Source organism: Pteronotus mesoamericanus, unplaced genomic scaffold, assembly GCF_021234165.1.
Source record: "Pteronotus mesoamericanus isolate MK-2021 breed Mesoamerican mustached bat unplaced genomic scaffold, CSHL_Meso_final contig_246, whole genome shotgun sequence".
Taxonomy (NCBI): Eukaryota; Metazoa; Chordata; class Mammalia; order Chiroptera; family Mormoopidae; genus Pteronotus; species Pteronotus mesoamericanus.
Genome location: NW_026555104.1, coordinates 11,074,077 through 11,093,053, shown reverse-complemented (window position 1 = coordinate 11,093,053; position 18,977 = coordinate 11,074,077). Strand labels below are relative to the sequence as shown.

Here is an 18,977-nt window from a genome sequence, read left to right as displayed (position 1 = left end):
CTCTCACACATACAATTTTACTACCTCAAGTTTGGAAGGATATAAATCAAAATGTTCACAATTGTTATATGTGAATACTAGAATTTATAGAATTATTTTCTTCATTTTTCTTATAAGTATTTCTAGTTTATTTGCTTTCAATAAATGTAGTTCATGTGAATTTTTAAAATGTAAATTAAAAAACAACAGAATTCTGACATTCTTGAAAATGTCAGAAACTTAAATGCAAGGTAGAAATGAAGCAGGAATTTTTAAAGTTTAATATCATAACTCAAAATCTCCAAGTGTTACAACTTTGCAAGGAGATTTTTTTCTGTTTAAATATTTCAAAATTTCATGCATACACTAATAAACATTCCTCCAAAAAATTACTGGGTCAAAGATTTGGGGGGCAGAAAAAAAGACTCAAAATATTTTGATATCTACAATTCCATACTACTTACAGACTAAGATATCTGCAACCCCACCTAGACTCAGAGATGATTTTCTGTCAAAACGGAAATTAGCTACAGAACAACTAACCTGAATTCTTTAAAATATCATGAAAGACAAAAAAAAGACCAGGGAGCCCTGGCTGGGTGGCTCAGATGGTTGGAGCATTGTCCCGTACACTGAAAGGGTGCGGGTTCATTTTCTGGTCAGGGCACATACCTAGGTTGCGGGTTCGATCCCCAGTTGGGCATGTACGGGAGGCAACCGATCGATGTTTCTCTCTCACATCGATGTTTCTTTCTCTCTCTCCCTTCCTCTCTCTCTAAAATCAATAAACATATCCTAGGGTGAGGATTAAAAAAAATAATTATTAAAAAATATACAAATATAGTCACTATGTTGTACACCTAAAGCTTATATATTATATATCAACCATATTTCAATAAAAATTAAAATTATAATGATGTCACAATATTGGCCATAATACTATGACAAAAATTTAAACCAAATTTTTTTTTTGAACTTGGTGTATGCAAATTTGGGATCAATTTCTGCTTCTTAGCAGTGTTTGAATAACTGAGACAGGATTTGCCTTCTTGTCACAAACACCTGCAAAACTGGAAAGGTACAAAATTCATTTTCAGACACTAGACAAGAGGCAACACATGACTGCAAGCTCTGAGAGGAGTGAAACAAAAAAGGTAAGTTATATGGTTACTGGCTTTCTACCTGGAAGTACTTTCCAGAATGCAGTACAGTGAAAAGGATTCCAAGTAAAACATAGCAGTCTCTGTGAACTGAAAAGAAAGATCAGAGTTCAGTTAGGCCAAGCAACAGAAATAGAGAAAGCAGCTTGTTAAGGAAAGAATTCCAGAACTATTTAGGGGATGCTTCAGTATTTGACTGAATACTAAGTTACACATGCAAAAAGGGTGAAACTCCAAAAGATTAGGCAAAGAGCAACTGTTAGAAGGCGAACTTCCCAGAGGTCACACAAGGTTGGGAGATGTATGAGTTCCACTTCAACTGCAGTGGGGATTCCTTGTTGAAGACTTCGAACATTCAGTAGAGACCCTAAAAGGATCATAACCTTAACAGAAGGGCTAAATTAGCCCTAGGGTAAAGATTTCTCTAAATTCACCTTAACAAAGCTTAAAAACAGCCTTGAAAGGATCAAGCTGATCCATAAGTAACTACCACTCAAAACAAAGTTTAACATTGTTTAAAGACAGAAAAAAATTTCAGCATACAAGAAATAAAATTGACTACATATTACAATCAATCAAAAATTAAAAGACACATGCTGGCTGGTGTAGCTTAGTGGATTGAGTACAAGCCTGCAAACCAAAGGGTTGCTGGTTGGATTCCCAGTCTAGGGCGCATGCCTGGAATGCAAGCCAGGTTCCCAGTAGGGAGTGCGTGAGAGGCAACCCCATGTTGATATTCTTCTCCCTCCCTTCCTTTCTCTAAAGATAAATAAAATCTAAAAAAAAAAAAAGTCAGTGCAGTATACAGTGTAAAAATATACTTTAAAAGTATAAGCGATACTTATTAGAATGGCTAAAATAAAAATTATAAAACCAAATGCTAAATATGCAGTTCACAAAAGGCTAAGTAGTATATCATTCCTTTCATATGCGGTTCCCAGAACAGTAAATTCAGAGACAGAAAGTAGAATGGTGGTTACCAGAAGATGGGAGATAGGGAATGAGGAGTTAATGTTTAATAGGTACAAAATTTCAGTTGGAGAAAATGAAAAATTCTGGAAATGGATGGTGGGAAGCACTGCACCACAACAATGTGATTGTACTTAATGACACAAAAGTGTACACTTAAAAATGGCTAAAATGGTATCTTTTATATATAAATATTGGGGGGGGGGGTAGTTTAAACAAGATAGGACTTTATTTCACTTCCACAGAGAAGTCAGCTGTTCAGTAGTCCAAGGATGATACAAATGGCTCTTTGGTCCTATTAGGGACTCAGGCTCCTATTTTTCTACTATGCAGTCTTCAGAGTATGGCCTCCTCAAAGGCACCTCAGAGTTCAAGACAACTATTGGAGCTACCACTGTACATCCTGGAAGAAGAAATAGCAAGAGGACAAAAATGGATCTTCCTAGCTAATGTTAATGTTAATGCAGCCTCAGTGTGGCTTCTTTCTACACTTAGTTATAGGACTTCTGTTCAGCTAGACTTCAGGCAGTTCTGAATGATGGTTTTTCTGTAGTTTAGTTGTAATTTTGATGCGGTTATGGGAGAATGTGAGTACCGCAATCACCTATTCCACCATCTTGTTGTTATTATGTATACTTTCCACAATTAGAAAAATGCTAGAGAAGATGTGAAAAAATGTAAAGAGTTATAGACACTCTAGAAAAATAGGGCAGCTTCTTAAAACTAAACATGAGTTTGCTGTAATGATTCAACAATTGGGTCATTTATCCCAGACCATCAAAACTTAGGTTCACACCAAAACATGTACACAATTTGCATACCTATACAGTGAGTCCTCACTTAATATCATTAATAGGTTCTTGGAAACTGCAACTTTAAGCAAAAAGGATGTATAATGAAACCAATTTTCTCACAGGCTAATTGACATAAATAAGAATTAAGTCCCTAGGGCGTATTCCTGGTCACAAAAACTTCACCAACTTCTAAATAAAGACCCAAAACACTTCTAATATCAAACATTGAAATAAATGTGAGCTATGTATGTGTTCAAGAAAGATTAATAAAAACAAGTATGATAAATATTTTCCAACTCACTTATTCCAGTTCAGGGTCATGGGTGGCCAGATTCCATCTGGCAGCTCAGGGAACAAAGCAAAAACCAACCCTGGACATGATGCCATTCCATCACAGGGTACACACTCATTTATACCAGGACAATTTAGACACGCCAATTAACCTAATGTGCACCTCTCTGGGATATGAGATAGAACTAGAACACCCACAGAAAACCCATGCATACATGGGGAGAACATACAAACTCCATACACAGAGGCCTTGTTCAGGAATCAATTTTTTCTCATCAATGTTAAAACAAAATGTCAAATGAAATGACATTATTCAAGAACTTGGTGTACTTTATTTGTAACAGCAAAAAGCTAGGAAAATACCCAAATATCCTTCATCAGGTAAATGGCTAAACAAAATGTGGTACATCCTATACCTGGAATACTACTCAGCAACAAGAATGAACAAACTGTTGGTACATGAAGCAACTTGGATAAATCTCACACCAGTCATGGTAAGTGAAAAAAAAATCCTATTTCAAAAAGTTATACGCTGCATAATTATAGACATTCCATAAATGTTAAAATTATAAACAGATGAGTGAGTGGTTTCCAAGGGTTCAGATGGGTAAAGGAGAGAGGTGGCTGTGAAAATAAAGGGTAGCACAAGTGATCCTTGTAATGGAACTATTCTGTATCTTGACTGTGATATTTGTCATACTGATCTACACATATGATAAAATTGCAAAAAACTAAATACACGTAACAAGTTTATACAAAAAGAAACAGGTAAAATTGGTAAAATCTGAATAAGGTTAAATGGAGTTGTATCAATGTGCATTTCCTGGTTGATACATTATACTACAGCTATGCAAGATGTTACCATTGGGAGAAATTGGTGAGAAGTATACATGATTTCTCTATTTTTTTTCATAATTGCATGTGAATCTATATTTATACCAAAAAAAGGTTTATTTTAATTAAGGTAAATTGAAAACTTTGACAAAATTTGTGAGAATTCACTAAAGTAAGTTCCTCAAGCACAAATAAAAAGTCACTGAATAGACACTAGGAGCTACACAAAAGAATGAATAATAACAGAAATAATAAATGGTATAAATAGAAAAAACTTTTCAAAATAACTTAGTTTATCTTTAAAATACAACAAACTGTTTAAAGCAAAAATCACAACAATATAATCTAGAGCTTTTAACATACATACAAGGACAATGTATGATGACAATAGGACAAAGGATTAGAGTGATAAATAGAAGAATGCCCTTGGAAGTTTCTTACATTTCATGTGAAGTGGTATAATATTATTCAAAGGTGGAATCTGGCAAGTTAAAGAGGCCTATTGTAACTGTAGAATAACCACTTAAAAAAATTATAGCCTCGTCATGGCTGGCATGGCTCAGCTGGTTGACCATTGTTCCACAAAGCAAAAGGTTGCCAGTTGGATTCCTGGTCCGGGCACAAGCCTGGGTTGCAGACTAGGCCCCCAGTGGGGAGCACATGAGGGGCAACCACACACTGATGTTTCGCTCTCTTTCTCCCTCCCTTCCCCTCTGTCTAAAAATAAATAAGTAAAATCTTAAAAAAAAAAAAAAATGGATTTCTTGAGACATGCAACAACATGAATGAGACATGAAAACATTATGCTAAGTGAAATAAGCCAGTCACAAAAGGACAGACACAAGGTGGAGCAAAAGTAGGCTTACAGTTGTTCATATGAAAAATAATACACTATTTAATACATAACAGTGTAAGAATAAACTCTGTTTCCTGCACGCACAACTGTAAACCTACTTTTGCCCTACCCTGTACTGGATAATTCCACTTAAATGAGGTACCTAGAATAGTCAAATTCAGAGACAGAAAGTAGAATGGAGGTTATCAGGGGCTGAGGGAAGTGGCAAATGGGAGTTACTCTTTAACAGATGCACAGTTTCTGCTGAGGTGATAAAAAGGTTCTGGAAATGAATAGTGGCAATGGTTGCACTACACTGAATGTACTAAACCATATACTTAAAATGGTTAAAATGGTACATTTTATTTAATTTGTTATATATATTTTACCACAATTTTAAAAAAATGTTTAATGAATGCTAGAGTGTCTATACAGTGGTACCTTGGTACTTGTCAATGCGTTCCAGAACTCACGATGAGTGTCAAAACCAATGAGTATCTAACGTTGAAGTATTTTCTCTTGTACGGTAGTGTCATAACTTACACAAGTTCTAGCCAATGCGATGAGTCCCAAGCAAGCACCCAGGGCTGAAATGTTTTTTCCTTGTCAAAATGTGACGAGACCTCAGGGTCTGATGAGTTCTGAAGCTGACAAGTACTGAGGTATGACTGTATTACCAAAAACAGTTCAGAACAAGAAATATTGCCGAAGATAAAAAGGGATGTTTTGTAACGAGAAAAAGACAATTCATCAATATACAACCCCAAATGTATATGCACCTAATAACAAAGCTTCAAAATACATGAAGCAAAATGGACAAAACTGAAAAGAAAAATAAACAAATGAATAATTATAGCTGACATTTCAACATTCCTCTATATAACTGAGAGAACAGAAAATGAATAGGCATATAGAAATTTAAACAACACTCATACTAACTTCACCTAATTGATATTTATAAAGCACTCCATCCAGCAAATGCAGAATGTACATTCTTCTCAAGTACTCGTGGAACATTTACCAAAACTGACCATATACTGGTTCATAAAACAGATCTCAATAAATATAAGAGTTAAATTCATTCAGAGTTCGTTCCCTGATCACAGAATTAAACTGAAAATTAAATCAGAAACCTCCCTAAATAGTTGGAATTGAACATTTCTAACACATAGCTAGTCAAAGAGGAGGACACAAAGAAAATTAGAAAATATTTTGAACTTGAATAAATGTGAAAACATGATATATCAAACTTTGTGGTTCACAGCTAAAAAAGTACTTTAAAGAGATATTTTATAACATTAAATCCTTATATTAGAAAATAAGATCTGAAATCAGTAATTTAAGCTTCCTTCCAGCTTAAGAAACAAACAAAAAGTGCAAATTAAACACAACACAAGAGGAAGGAAATAAAGAATAAAAAACAATAAAACTGAAAACAGAACAGACAAAAGAAACCAATAGAGAAAAATCAACTTCTTCAGTCTAGTTTAAAAAAAAATTTTTTTTAAATATTTTTTTTCCTGATTGATTTTTAGAGAGAGAGAGAGAGAGAGAGACTATTCCACCTATTTATGTATCCTTTGGTTGCCTCTTCTATGTGCTCTGACCAGGGATTGAACCAGCAACCCTGGAGCATCAGGATGACCCTCCAACCAACTGACCTACAAGGCCAGGGGAAAATCTAGTTCTTTAAAAAGATAAAATAGATAAAACATTAGCCAAACTGATACAGAAAAGGAGATAAAATATACAAATTACCGTATTAGGAATTAAAGAGGGGATTTATCACTAAGACCCTATAGACATGAAAAGAATACGGAATATTACGTATAATTTTTACCAGTTAATTTGATAAAATTTGGTAAAATGCACAAAGTCCTTGAAAAACAAAAACTATCAAAGTTAACTCAAGAATAAATAAATAACTGAAAACAGCTCTGTTTCCATTAAACTAAATTTGTAGTTAAAGCCTTCTCACAGGAAGAACTCCAGGCCCATATAGTTTTACTAGCAAATTCTACCAAATATTTAAAAAAGAAATAACACCAGTTCTGTGTAAACTTTTCCAACATATAAACACTTACCAACATATTAAGTCAAAACAACATAACGCCAAAAAAAATATAAGAACAAGAAAACTACAGACCAATACCCCACACGGATATAAGTGCCTTACAAAATATTAGCAAATAGAACCCAGCAGTTTATGAAAATAATAATATATCATGAGCAAGTGGAGTTCATCACAGAATCGAAAAATCAATGTAATTCACTATATTAAACTAAAAAAGCATAATAACCATATTTTAGTAGATGCAAAAAAAAAAAAAGCATTTGACAAAGTTCAATTCTCATGATGAAAACTTGCAGCAAACAGAAGGAACTTCCCTTAACCTAATAAAGAGTTATCTATAAGAACCCTATAGTTAGTATCATATGTAATTACAAAAACTTAAATATTTCAACCATAATATAGGGAACAAGGCAAGGATATCCAGTCATCATAACTATTCAAGAAATAAAAGACATTTAGATTGAAAAGACAAAATTCTCTATTCATAAACATAACTGTCTACATAGAAAATCCCAAATAATCTGCAGCTACTAGAATAAGTGAATTTATCAAGGTTGCAGAATGCAAGGTCAATATACAAAAATCAATTGTATTTTTATATACTGGTGGTGAAACTAAAACTTAGGAGAAAAGAATAACCTTTTTAGTAACATCAAAAATCATTAAGTAGTTAGGGAGAAATCTAATAAATGTTCAAGGTTTGTATGCTGGTAACTACAAAATATTGATGATAGAAATCAAAGATGATCCAAATAAATGAAGAGCTATATCCTTCTTATAGATTAGGAGACTCAATATTGTTAAGATGTCAATGTTCCCCCAATTCATCCAAAGATTCAACTCAATCTCAAAAGACCAGCAGTCAATTTGTAGAAGCTGACAAAGTGATTCTAAAACTTATATGAAAAAGCAAAGCACCTAGGATAGCCAAAATAGTTTTGATTAGAATCAAGGAGAGGACACAATCTAACTGAACTCAAGACAATATAAAATTAGTCATCAAAATAGTGTGATGTTGGTATATGGATAAAAACATAGATTAATGTAACAGAGACCAGAAAAAGACCCACACATATATGGGCAATTGCTGTTTGACAAAGGTGGAAAGATAAATCAATGGGGAAAGGACAGTTTTTTCATTAGATAGTATGAAATATGTTTTTTAAAAAACAACCCTATACCTTACCATTAAACAAAAACTCATTCAAAACCAATAAAAGACCTAAATGTAAAACCTAAAATTTTAAAACTTCTATAAGAAAGTTTAGGACATAAGTTTTCCATGACCTTTTTTTATGCAAAAATTTCCTAAATATAAAACCAAAAGCACAACCCATTTAAAAAAATTGATAAACTAGACTTCATCAAAACTGAAAACTGCTCTTTGAAAGATACTGTTAAAAAAATAAAAGACAAGTCACAGACTGAGAGAAAATATTTGCAAAACGTGTATCTAATAAAAGGGCTTATATCCTGAATATATATAGAATTCATAACTAAGTAATAAAAAACAGCCCAATTTTAAAACGGATGGAAGGGGCAAATAATCTGGACAACACTGAGCTAAAGGGAGATACAGAGCAAATAACCACCATGAAGAGACATCAAGGAAGTGCAACTGAAAATTACAAGAGTCTCCTCCCTACATAAGGCAAGGACTAGACTTAATGACTCACTTCCAAAGAATAGAGTACATAAAGGGAGAATCATAACTTTACAGTGGTGAAACTGTAATCATTGCACTAACCAAGTGAGGAAGGCTAACATCATCAGTGTCTTGAAGATATTATGTACCTCCTGACACGAGGTGACGAGAAGGTACTACATGTCTGTGGTATTCTTCGACAAAATCTACTACCTCTAATCATGAGAAAAACATCAAACAAACCTAGATGGGGACATTCTTCAGGATAGCAGGCCAATACATCTCAAGACTGTCAAGGTCATGAAAAACACAGACAGAAAGGACTGAGAAATTGCCACATTCCAGAGCAGACTGTGACAGAAAGAAAACATTAATGGAGAAACTGGTGAAATCCAAATAAAGTCAGGAGTTTAGTTAATAAGTAATAATACACTCATGTCAGTTTCTTAATTTTGACAAAAGTACCAGGAAACAAAGTCTCAGGATATTAATTAATTACAAATTGGAAACAAGTGGAGAATGCAGCAGATAACCACCTTAAGCAAATGAACCAAGTTAACATCAGCAATAATAAGACACATCAACATCAGGTTGTCATATCCCTGAGAAGCGCACAATACCATTTTGCTATACACATCCTCAATATAATCATGAGAAAACACCAAATAATTCCTAATTGAGAGATATTTTAAAGATAACTGACCAGTACTCATCAAAAGTGTCAATGTCATGAAAGACAACAAAAGACTTGAAGTACCATTACAACCTGGAGGAGACAAAGGACACACAACAACTGTAGTGTGAGATCTTGGAAGAGAAAGGATTACTAGTGGAAGACAGGTAAAATTCAAATAAGGGCTGAGGTAAAGTTCATATTATACAAATGCTGATTTTCTTATTTGGTAATTATTCTATGATTATGTAAACTTAGGGGAAGCTGAATGAAAGGCATACTTGAACAGTCTCCTAACTGCTATTTTTCCATAAGCCTAACTAATACAGAATTTTAATTTTAAAATATATATTATATGTCAATTACATCTCAATAAAGCTGGAAAAAAATACAAGAATGTCTGATTCTTAAGTGAAATCTCCAGTTATAAGCCCTAAATTACTGAAAGCTATGTATTAAAATATTTTAGCATCTATTTTGATTTCTGTAAGTCTATGAAAGAAATGTTAAATTTTTACACTACTATTTCTTTACAGTTAATGAATTTATATGGCATACTGGAATATTAGCAAATTGAAAAATACATTTTATTCTAAGCAATTACTGTAACATCCTTTAAAAACGTAAAATTTTATGGGGAAAAATATCAGTTTTGACCACATGTTAAAAAATATAATTATTACAGCAAATCATTAACATTTAGGTTTACTAATGCTCCATATTCAAATATATACAATAATGCATGGGGGAAAAGGGACTATAAAAAGATTAAGCATTCTTATTGCTATCAAGCTGGAACCAACTTGCTTTCATTAGATGTAACTAGACAATATCAAAACCAAGCAGTAAACCAAAGTAAGCATAACTCATTCACTATTTACTAGACCTTTATCAAGTCCCAAGCACTGTCCTAGATGCTGGAGATTCGGAAATGATTAAATGGTAGAGGCAAATATAAAACCAGTAACAGGCTTATTTAACAAATATTTATTAATAAAAAAGTAAAAGATAATACCTACCTTGAAGAATCCTATCCCTTTTAGATTATTAATGAGTTCAAAATTTGCCTCTCTAAAGTACCATATGGCACTAAATATAATTCTGAGGGAAACTAAAATCTCAAATCAGTTCAAAACTTTTTACTCAACGGAGTTCAAAGATTAAACTAGGCTTAAAAAAATGACAAATATATACTTTCAGTTTACATTAATGGAAGAAGCCACTCAGTATGTTCTATTTAATTAATTAATTTCTAATATAATAACCACCCCTTTAATTATGATCCAATTTTTTTTTTCATGGAATAACTGGGGTTTTTTTCCCCTTTAAATCTAGTGGGCACCGAATCCTATGTGACTATTTCTCTCCTTACTTAGAAAAAAAAAGCATGAAGCAAATTCTCAGTCCACTTCTTTCAATAGTGAATATCATGAAGATAGTTAAAGAGAATAGTCCTCATGTTAAATGTTCTTAACACAAATACAAAAAACAACAATAACCAAAAAAGAACATGAGAAAATTTTTGGAGGTAATGGATATGTTTTGTACCTTGATTGTGGTGAGGTTTCACAGGTATATGCTTATGTGCAAACTCATCAAAATGTATATATTAAATTGTACAACTATTTGTATATGAATTATACCTCAATAAAGCTTAATATGCTAAATATTATCAATAGTTTCAGAGTATTTTACCAGAGGACTCTTCATCTTATTATCCTACCTTTATTTTTACCTGCTCATCTTTGTCTATTTAATATGTTTTTATAATACTTACCTGAAATCAAATAATTTAATATGTATAACTTCAAAAATTTTGCTGTTTTTTTGCTCAGGCCAGGTGGCTCAGTTGGTTGGAATGTTGTCCCATACACCCAAAGGTTGCAGGTTTGATTCCCATCAGGGTACATACCTGGGTTGGGGGTTCTATGTCCAGTCAGGGCGCAAATGGTAGGCAACCAATCAATGCTTCTCTCTCACATCAATGTCTTTCTTTCTTTTCCTTCCTCTTTCTCTAAAATCAATAAACATATCCTTGGGTGAGGTTTTTTTTTTTTAATTGTGCTTTTCTATGCATAAAAGTAAATGGAGATCTTTCAATGCCAAGTCAAAGGACATTATTCAACTATTTGAAAGTGAGAAATACCCCAAAATTACTTTACCTGCATTAAAATTTACAATTGTACAAAATGTTAAATGGAGTCTCGGCTCTTTCAAAATTTAAACTAGTCTCACCATATCTCCTCTATTTTTTTTTTAATTTCTTGATTTTAGAGAGAGAGGAAGGGAGAGAGGGAGTGGCGGAGGGAGATTCTTGTACGTGTTCTGACTGGGGATCAAACTCACAACCTTGGCTTATTGGAACGATGTTCTAACCAACTGAGCTACTCAGCCAGGGCTCTCTTCTTTTTAATTACCCATAGTACTCTGTACTTGTACCAAATAGTCTGGTACTTAATTATATAGTAACACCAAATATTTCACATTTTGAAAGATTTTTCTTGTTAACTTAAGCATACCTCTTTGAGAATCAAAAGGGCCAATACGCAAAATGAAAACATGCTCAACATTATTAGTCACTAGGGAAACGAGTATGAAACTCACAAGGAGGTAGCACTTCACATCCACAAGGATAGCTTAGAATTTTTAAAAATGTTTAACAGAAGCCCTGGCTGGTGTAGCTCAATAGATTGAGCTCTGGCCTGTGAATGAAAGGGTGCTAGTTTCTATTCCTGGTCAGGGCACACGCCTGGGTTGCGGGCCGGGTTCCCAGTTGGGGGTGTGTGAAAGGCAACTAATCAATGTTTTTCTCCCTTTCTTCCTCCCTTCCCCTCTCTCTAAAATTAAATAAAGTCTTTTTTTTGAAAATTTCAACAGAAAATAACTGTTATAACAGATGTGGAGAAACTGGAACCCTTGTGCATTGCTGGTAGCAATGTAAATAGTTCAGTTGTCATGGAAAACAACTGGCAGGCAGGTGCCTCAGTTTTGATGAAGGGCTTGTAAATGTCTACTGTTCTGGAGACATGCATCCTAAGATGATTCCATCCATCAATGGTAATATTTAATCATTCAAATATTTAATGCCAACCATCTTTGAAAGGATACACAAGAAATGTGGTTGCTAGTAGGAAGGGGTATAAGGTCGACAGAAGACAGGTGTGGCAGGATAACTTACTTTCCATGTTACAACTTTTTGTACCTTTTAAATTTTATACCATGTATAAGTTATAACTTAATTCTAAATAATTTAACTTTTTTCTGTTATTTAAGGCGTTCCTGATTTTTAAGGCAAAAGATGCTGATTTTCCAAAGACCAATCGTGTTCCTAAGATACAATGATAGAGATGATGGAAATGTTTTGTTTGACGAACTTTTTTCTCACTGGCCTTCCTTTTATAGAAAGCCTTAGCTCTGCCCATTAACTTCCTGTCAAAGTACTGTCAGCCTCTCAAAGATAAGCCCTTCCCTTCCAAGACAGATAAGAAGGCAGTTTTAGAGATCAGATTTATTTGTTTCCTTTAATCTTCCCTGAGGTTTTCTTATAAAAATCCCTACCCCTGACTCAGCCTGCTATTTAACTTTGTCCCTAACAGCCAGGCTCCCCGGTACTGATTACCCACACCACCATGACTGACAATTCATAAATCTGAAACAAAATTCTAAGTGTAATAGAGAAGTAAATCACATACATTGGTATTGCATGTACAAAGAACTGATGAAAGATTCTCAGACCCAACACTATAATAAATAGGTAGCCTTAAGAGAATAGGTTCAACAGAGTGATAAAGGCAGAAATCAAACAGAAGGTGGTAAAAAACAGAATTAATGGTTAAGATATAGCAGCTTTTAATCTATGAATCATTAAAAGGCAATGAAATAGTCTAAACTTGTGAAATTTCAGGAAAAAAAATCTTAGAGAAAAATGTTATATACAGGAAGAAAACCACTGCTAATTCACTTGTCTAATTAACAATATTTGATTGATTAGTCAATCAGGAAGTTTTTTTTCGTCCCTCCACACTACTGCCAAGTAGGCGCCAGCAACCTAGTACAGCACAACTAGCTCAGGCTTTACACACTCCTAGCTCCATCACTTACTGCCTATGTGATCTTAAACAAGTTATTTAACCTCATGAATATCAGTTTGCAAAAAATTAAAATAAAAATGTCTTAAAGTACCGGGCACACAGTAAACGCTCAATGAATGGTGGCTCTTACTACTAAGCTTTTGCTATAAATTTCAACATAATTCAAATTTTTTTTAAATTTATTTACTTTTTAAATACATTTGTCTCTGCCTCCCCCCCACCTCTTTCCCTTGCCCCCTCCGACCAAATTTTAAAAGATTAAGCTATAACTCAACATATGACAAATATTTACCATGGTTGATATATTTCAGTTCTCTTCAGGACACACAGAAGAACTTCCTTACCCTCTGTGAAATCTCTAAGGTCATACGACCTGCTTTGGCCAATGAACAATAAGCCAAAAAGATATGACCCTGTTCTAGGTATACACTCAAGAAAGCCAATGAGTTATTAGCAACAGTCTCCTTCCCTTAGCATGGAGATCACAGATCCATGTGCTGAGACGGAGCCTCCATCAGTCTGAGACCTTGGATATTGAGAACAAGCAGAATCCACTTACCCATTCACACTATAAACATGTGAAGCAAAAAATATTTGTCTTATTAAAAGCCACTGAAATTTTTGAATTGTTATGCCAATATAACTTGGTTATTCTTCCTATACAACCAAAGCCAAAATCATTACTTTTTCGTTTCCTTGCAAAATAAAGCCACCCACAACATATCCTTTCCCCTACCTCTAGTAAGCCCCCAATTCCATCAATTTTTCTGCCTTCATCTCTCAAATCCATCACATCAGCTCTACTACTTATCTAGACTTCTGCAATAACCTCTTAACCAATCTCCCTACATATAATTTCTGCCCATCTATTCTCCCCAGTACATCCAGAGGGATCTTTTTAAAACACGTATCTGATCATATCACACTCCTGCTTTTATATGAACTCTTATCAATTAGAAGTCCAGCAAAAATGGTCCTTCAAGAAATAACTGTAAGATATGCTAGAGATTCCATATCTTATTATGTATGGTGGTTACATGAGTGTATACTTCTGCAAAAATTAAACACATAATATTTACGAGTATGTACTTTGCTTCCTTAATTATGCCTCCATTACTTAAAAAGAAAGAAAAAAGATATGGCCCCAAAGTACCTTTTCAGCTTCACTTTACCAAATATCCAACCCAAATCACATGCATAAGCCTATAGCCAAAAACTATTAGTTTTCACCCACTTAGATATTGATCTTTCATGATCTAAGGTGTATAATAGTATATAATACCCTTTCCATTCCTACTTTTCCTCAAGATCCACATAAAAATCTCACTCCTTCAGGGATCATCTCACCTGAGAGATGTTTTTCCCTTAACTCTACTTCACTTGTGCTATACCAGCTCTCTGTACATTTGACTTACTGTAACCTTAGCATTCACTACACCAGTGGGTCTCAGTCAGATGTGGCTCTGTCCCCGGGGGACTTTTAGCAATGTCTGGAGATATTTTTGATCATCACAAGTAGGGGGAAGGAGTACTACTGGTATCTAATACTGAAAAATATCCATACCACACAACACAGATCTCCATAACAATGAATTATCCTACCTAAAATGTCAATACTGCCATGGTTGAGAAAACCTGCACTGCATTATTGCATATATTTGCAATTCTGTACCCCTATTAAACTGGAAAATGAAAGGGATCAGGTCTTACTCATTTCTGTATCCAGGCACATTACTCGAGCAAAGAACACTTAAAAATGTATAATAAATAAATGTGTAATTACTGAACCTATTTTGATAAAGAGTGCTTAATATAGCACTCAAAAGATTATATACTATATACATATGTTATTACTAAATCTTATTTCGATACTAAAGCCATATAGCTTTCTGGCTAAACTGGTAGTCTAGAAATTTAAATTCCATCAGTAACTATTTTGACTTGGTGTTTTCATAGTGCATACCAACAAATCATAACTCTTTCTTCATACAAATAATATTTTTCCAGTTATACTGAGAAATAACTGACATACGTCACCACATACATTTAAGGTATACAGCATGATGTTGTGATTTACATATATTGTGATGGTTACCACAACAGATTTAGTTAACATCCATCATCTCATACAGACACAATAAAAAGGAAAGGAAAAAAAATATTTCTCTTTGTGCTGTAACTCTTAGGATATACTCTCAACAATTTTCCTATACACCATGCAACAGTGTTAACTATAGCCATCACACTATATATTATGTCCCTGGTATTTATAATCTTAGTCCTTACCTTTTAACCACTTTCCTCCAACACACCCACTCTTTAATCCCCGCCTCAGTTAACCACAATTCTAGATCCTTTTTTCTGTGAGTTTGGCAGGGTTTTGTTTGTTTTTTTATTAGATTCTACATATAAGTGAAATCATACAGTATTTGTCTTTGACTTATTTCACTTAGTATAATGCTTTCAAGTTCCATCCACATTGTCACAAATGGTAGGGTTCCTTTGTTTATGACTGAATAACATAACATTACATATATAATATACACCACAACTTTTTTATCTATTCCTTCATCAATGAACACTTAGGTTGTTTCCTTGTCTTGGATACTATGAACATGTCAACGGGGTGGGGGGGGTGCAAATATCTTTTCAAGTTAGTGTTTTCATTTCCTTTGTATGTATTTCAAGAGAAGGAATTGCTGCATCATATGGTAGTTCTATTTTTTATTTTTTAAGGAACCTCCATACTGCTTTCCATACTGCTTATACCAATTTAAAATCCCACCAACAATGCACAAGGTTTCCTTTTTCTCCACATCCACAACAGCATTGGTTTTTTATTGTCTTTTTGATGATAACCAGTCTAACAGGCATGAGGTGATATTTCATTGTGGTTTTAATTTGTGTTTCCCTAATAACTAGTGATGTTGAGCATCTTTTCATATACCTGTTAGCCATTTGTACATCTTCTTTTGAAAAAAGTCTGTTCAAGTCCTTTGCCCATTTTTAACTGGATATTTGGTGTTTTGCAAAATCATAAATTATAACCTATGTAAATATCTTTAAAAAGTGTTAAATTGAAATTAATTTCTATATTAAGCATGAGTAAACCAAATAGCTCAAGATTATGCTTCAAAAGATTTTTAAAAGGACACTGAAAAAAAAGTTTTACTCTTATATTATAATGCCAACCGAGTTAAGATAAAGTAACAGATACTAAAACTTGGGATATCATTTCACCTAAATTTAATCCAATATAATTTATGTTAAAAAACAGAATGGTGGTATAACTTAACATATTAATGGCCATAAACAATTAGACAGTTTTTACATTATTTAATAAACATTTCATATCATTGTCTATGACTAGATTTACCACCTCAAAGACAGTCATAAAACACATTTTGAATGTTTAAATACTGTATCTATTTCTCCATTCTTCCATTCTTACCCTAATATATTCCAGGCCATCGCCTAGAAGGTTGAATGAAATTCTGTATTTACTATCCTCTTAAATTAACCAGATGCCTTATTAAATTGACTCATTTAGAGTAGATAAGACTATAAAATATTGGGAGGCTAATTCTCCAACTAAAGGTAAATTTTACATTTACCTTCCACAGCCCATTCTTGTTGATTAAAATGTTTTTTCAAAAATCATATTTGGGCCCTGACTGGTGTAGCTCAGTGGACTGCATCAAAGGATCACCGGTTCAACTTCCAGTCAGGACACATTCCTGGGTTGCAGGCCAGGTTCCCCGTAGGGGGAGCGCGAGAGGCAACCACACATTGATGTTTCTCTTCCTCTCTTTCTCCCTCCCTTCCACTCTCTCTAAAAATAAATAAATAAAGTCTTTAAAACAAAAATCACATTTGGCCCTTCTTACAGGCACAAAATCCAACTCAACTCTAATACTAAAACTACTAAATGAAAAAAAAAAAACAACAAAAAATATCCACCACTCTTATCATTTATTTGATCATTAAATAATATCCAGCATCTACTTCATATGTATTCAACCAGAAAGAGAAAAATTTCATTTGGTAATAATTCATTATTTAAGATTTCAGTATATCTTGTACTACAGTAGTAAACTCCCTAGTGAAACTTATTCTTCTAATTTACCAAATTATCAAATACATATTAGAAAAACAAAATTGATATATCAATATTTTAAATTTTCTCTGAAACTATGCTATTCTAGAATGTAGTTCTCTTCAACCAACTTACTAAAGATTAGAATGTTTACATATGCATAATCAGTTAAATCAAAATGTCACATAAACAAATATCCATATTCTATACTTTTTAATGCTAGCAATCAAATTCCTCTACTATAGGATATTTGTTTCCTAAGTAAAAAATTTTCACATCTTTTTCTTCTTAAAATCCTTTTTTTCTTGATTAAAGTTTTATAGCATTACTTAACAGAACTGAACATTCAAATATAATACACAAAAACATTCTGTCAGTACTGAAACTGACAAAAGGATCTTTTCATTACTCTATTTTCAAATTATTTGTTTTTCCAGATAATAGAAAAATTATCATATCTCAAAGAATATGAAAGTGGGGCACATTATATTGTCTCTCTGGGACTCAGAACCCTTTTGAAACAAATAAACGGAAATACAGTATATCTATAATGTGATGGTCCCGGTAAAATATCACAATCATCATCAACCATGTACACAGCATGAGAATACTTAAAAACTACATATTAAATACTATAACACAGAACCCTGAAACAAAACCTACTGAAATACTATACTCCTGTAATATAATGGTCCCTATAAAACATCAGTCATCACCTACCATTTACACAGCATGAGATTACTTAAACACCATAACACATGCAATACAGAGTTTCTGTGCCACAATGAAGAGTAAAGTTTTCTTATCAAGTACAATATAGGTTAATTAGTAATTTTAGTCTTTACAATCAAGGATATGTATTCTTTTGGCAAAGAGACAAAGCCTTTCCAACTTTGAGTGACACTAAATTCTCAAGTGTAAAAAAGGAAAACCTTGACCTTGTTTAATAATGCTATTCATCAACTTTTTCTGAAATCTCTTTCTCAGTCTCAGTGAGAATAAATTAGAAATCAATCCAAAATACAAACTAGAGACTCATAACTACCTCAGTGAGTGGATTAAAAACATCAACTAAAACATAAAGATATGGTTAGATGTAATGCATTGAAGCACACTGAAACTTTAAAAGTACAGTTGACCCTTCAACAACACAGGTTTGAACTTTGAAGGTCCATTTATACGTGAATATTTTTCAATAAATACACCTTCTATTTCTGATCTGTGGTTGGAAGTATCCACAGATCTACACCATTTTATATAGGGGACTTGAGCATCTGCGGATTTTGGTACCATCAAGGGGTCCTGGAACCAATCCCCTGCAGATACCAACAGACAACTTAAGTTTTAGGGAAATCAAATGTTGTATGTGAATTTTCCATACTATGCAGGAGGTCAACACCCCTCACTTACACATCATTCAAGGGCCAACTATATATTTAATACATTTAAATAGGCACATAATAAATCTTATTAAAACATATACTGCAATTAATATTTCTTAATTAAATCTGCCAAATAAAAATAAAAAATAGTACC

At 33.5% G+C, this 18,977-nt stretch overlaps 1 protein-coding gene across 6 annotated transcripts in view; it reads right to left on the bottom strand.

Moving 5' to 3' along the window:
- Positions 1–18,977, bottom strand: part of TAOK1 (TAO kinase 1) — a 139,001-nt gene that overhangs the window by 113,377 nt on the left and 6,647 nt on the right. For 2 of the 6 annotated variants that reach the window (XM_054573241.1, XM_054573242.1), the window contains one exon: positions 11,167–11,268. The exons of 2 other annotated variants lie outside the window; for them this stretch is intronic. The gene's annotated coding sequence lies outside the window, so the exon portion shown is untranslated. Of the gene's footprint in view, positions 1–651; positions 775–11,166; positions 11,269–18,977 lie in introns of all 6 variants that reach the window. 2 more of the 6 variants (XM_054573243.1, XM_054573244.1) reach the window with 2 other exon arrangements.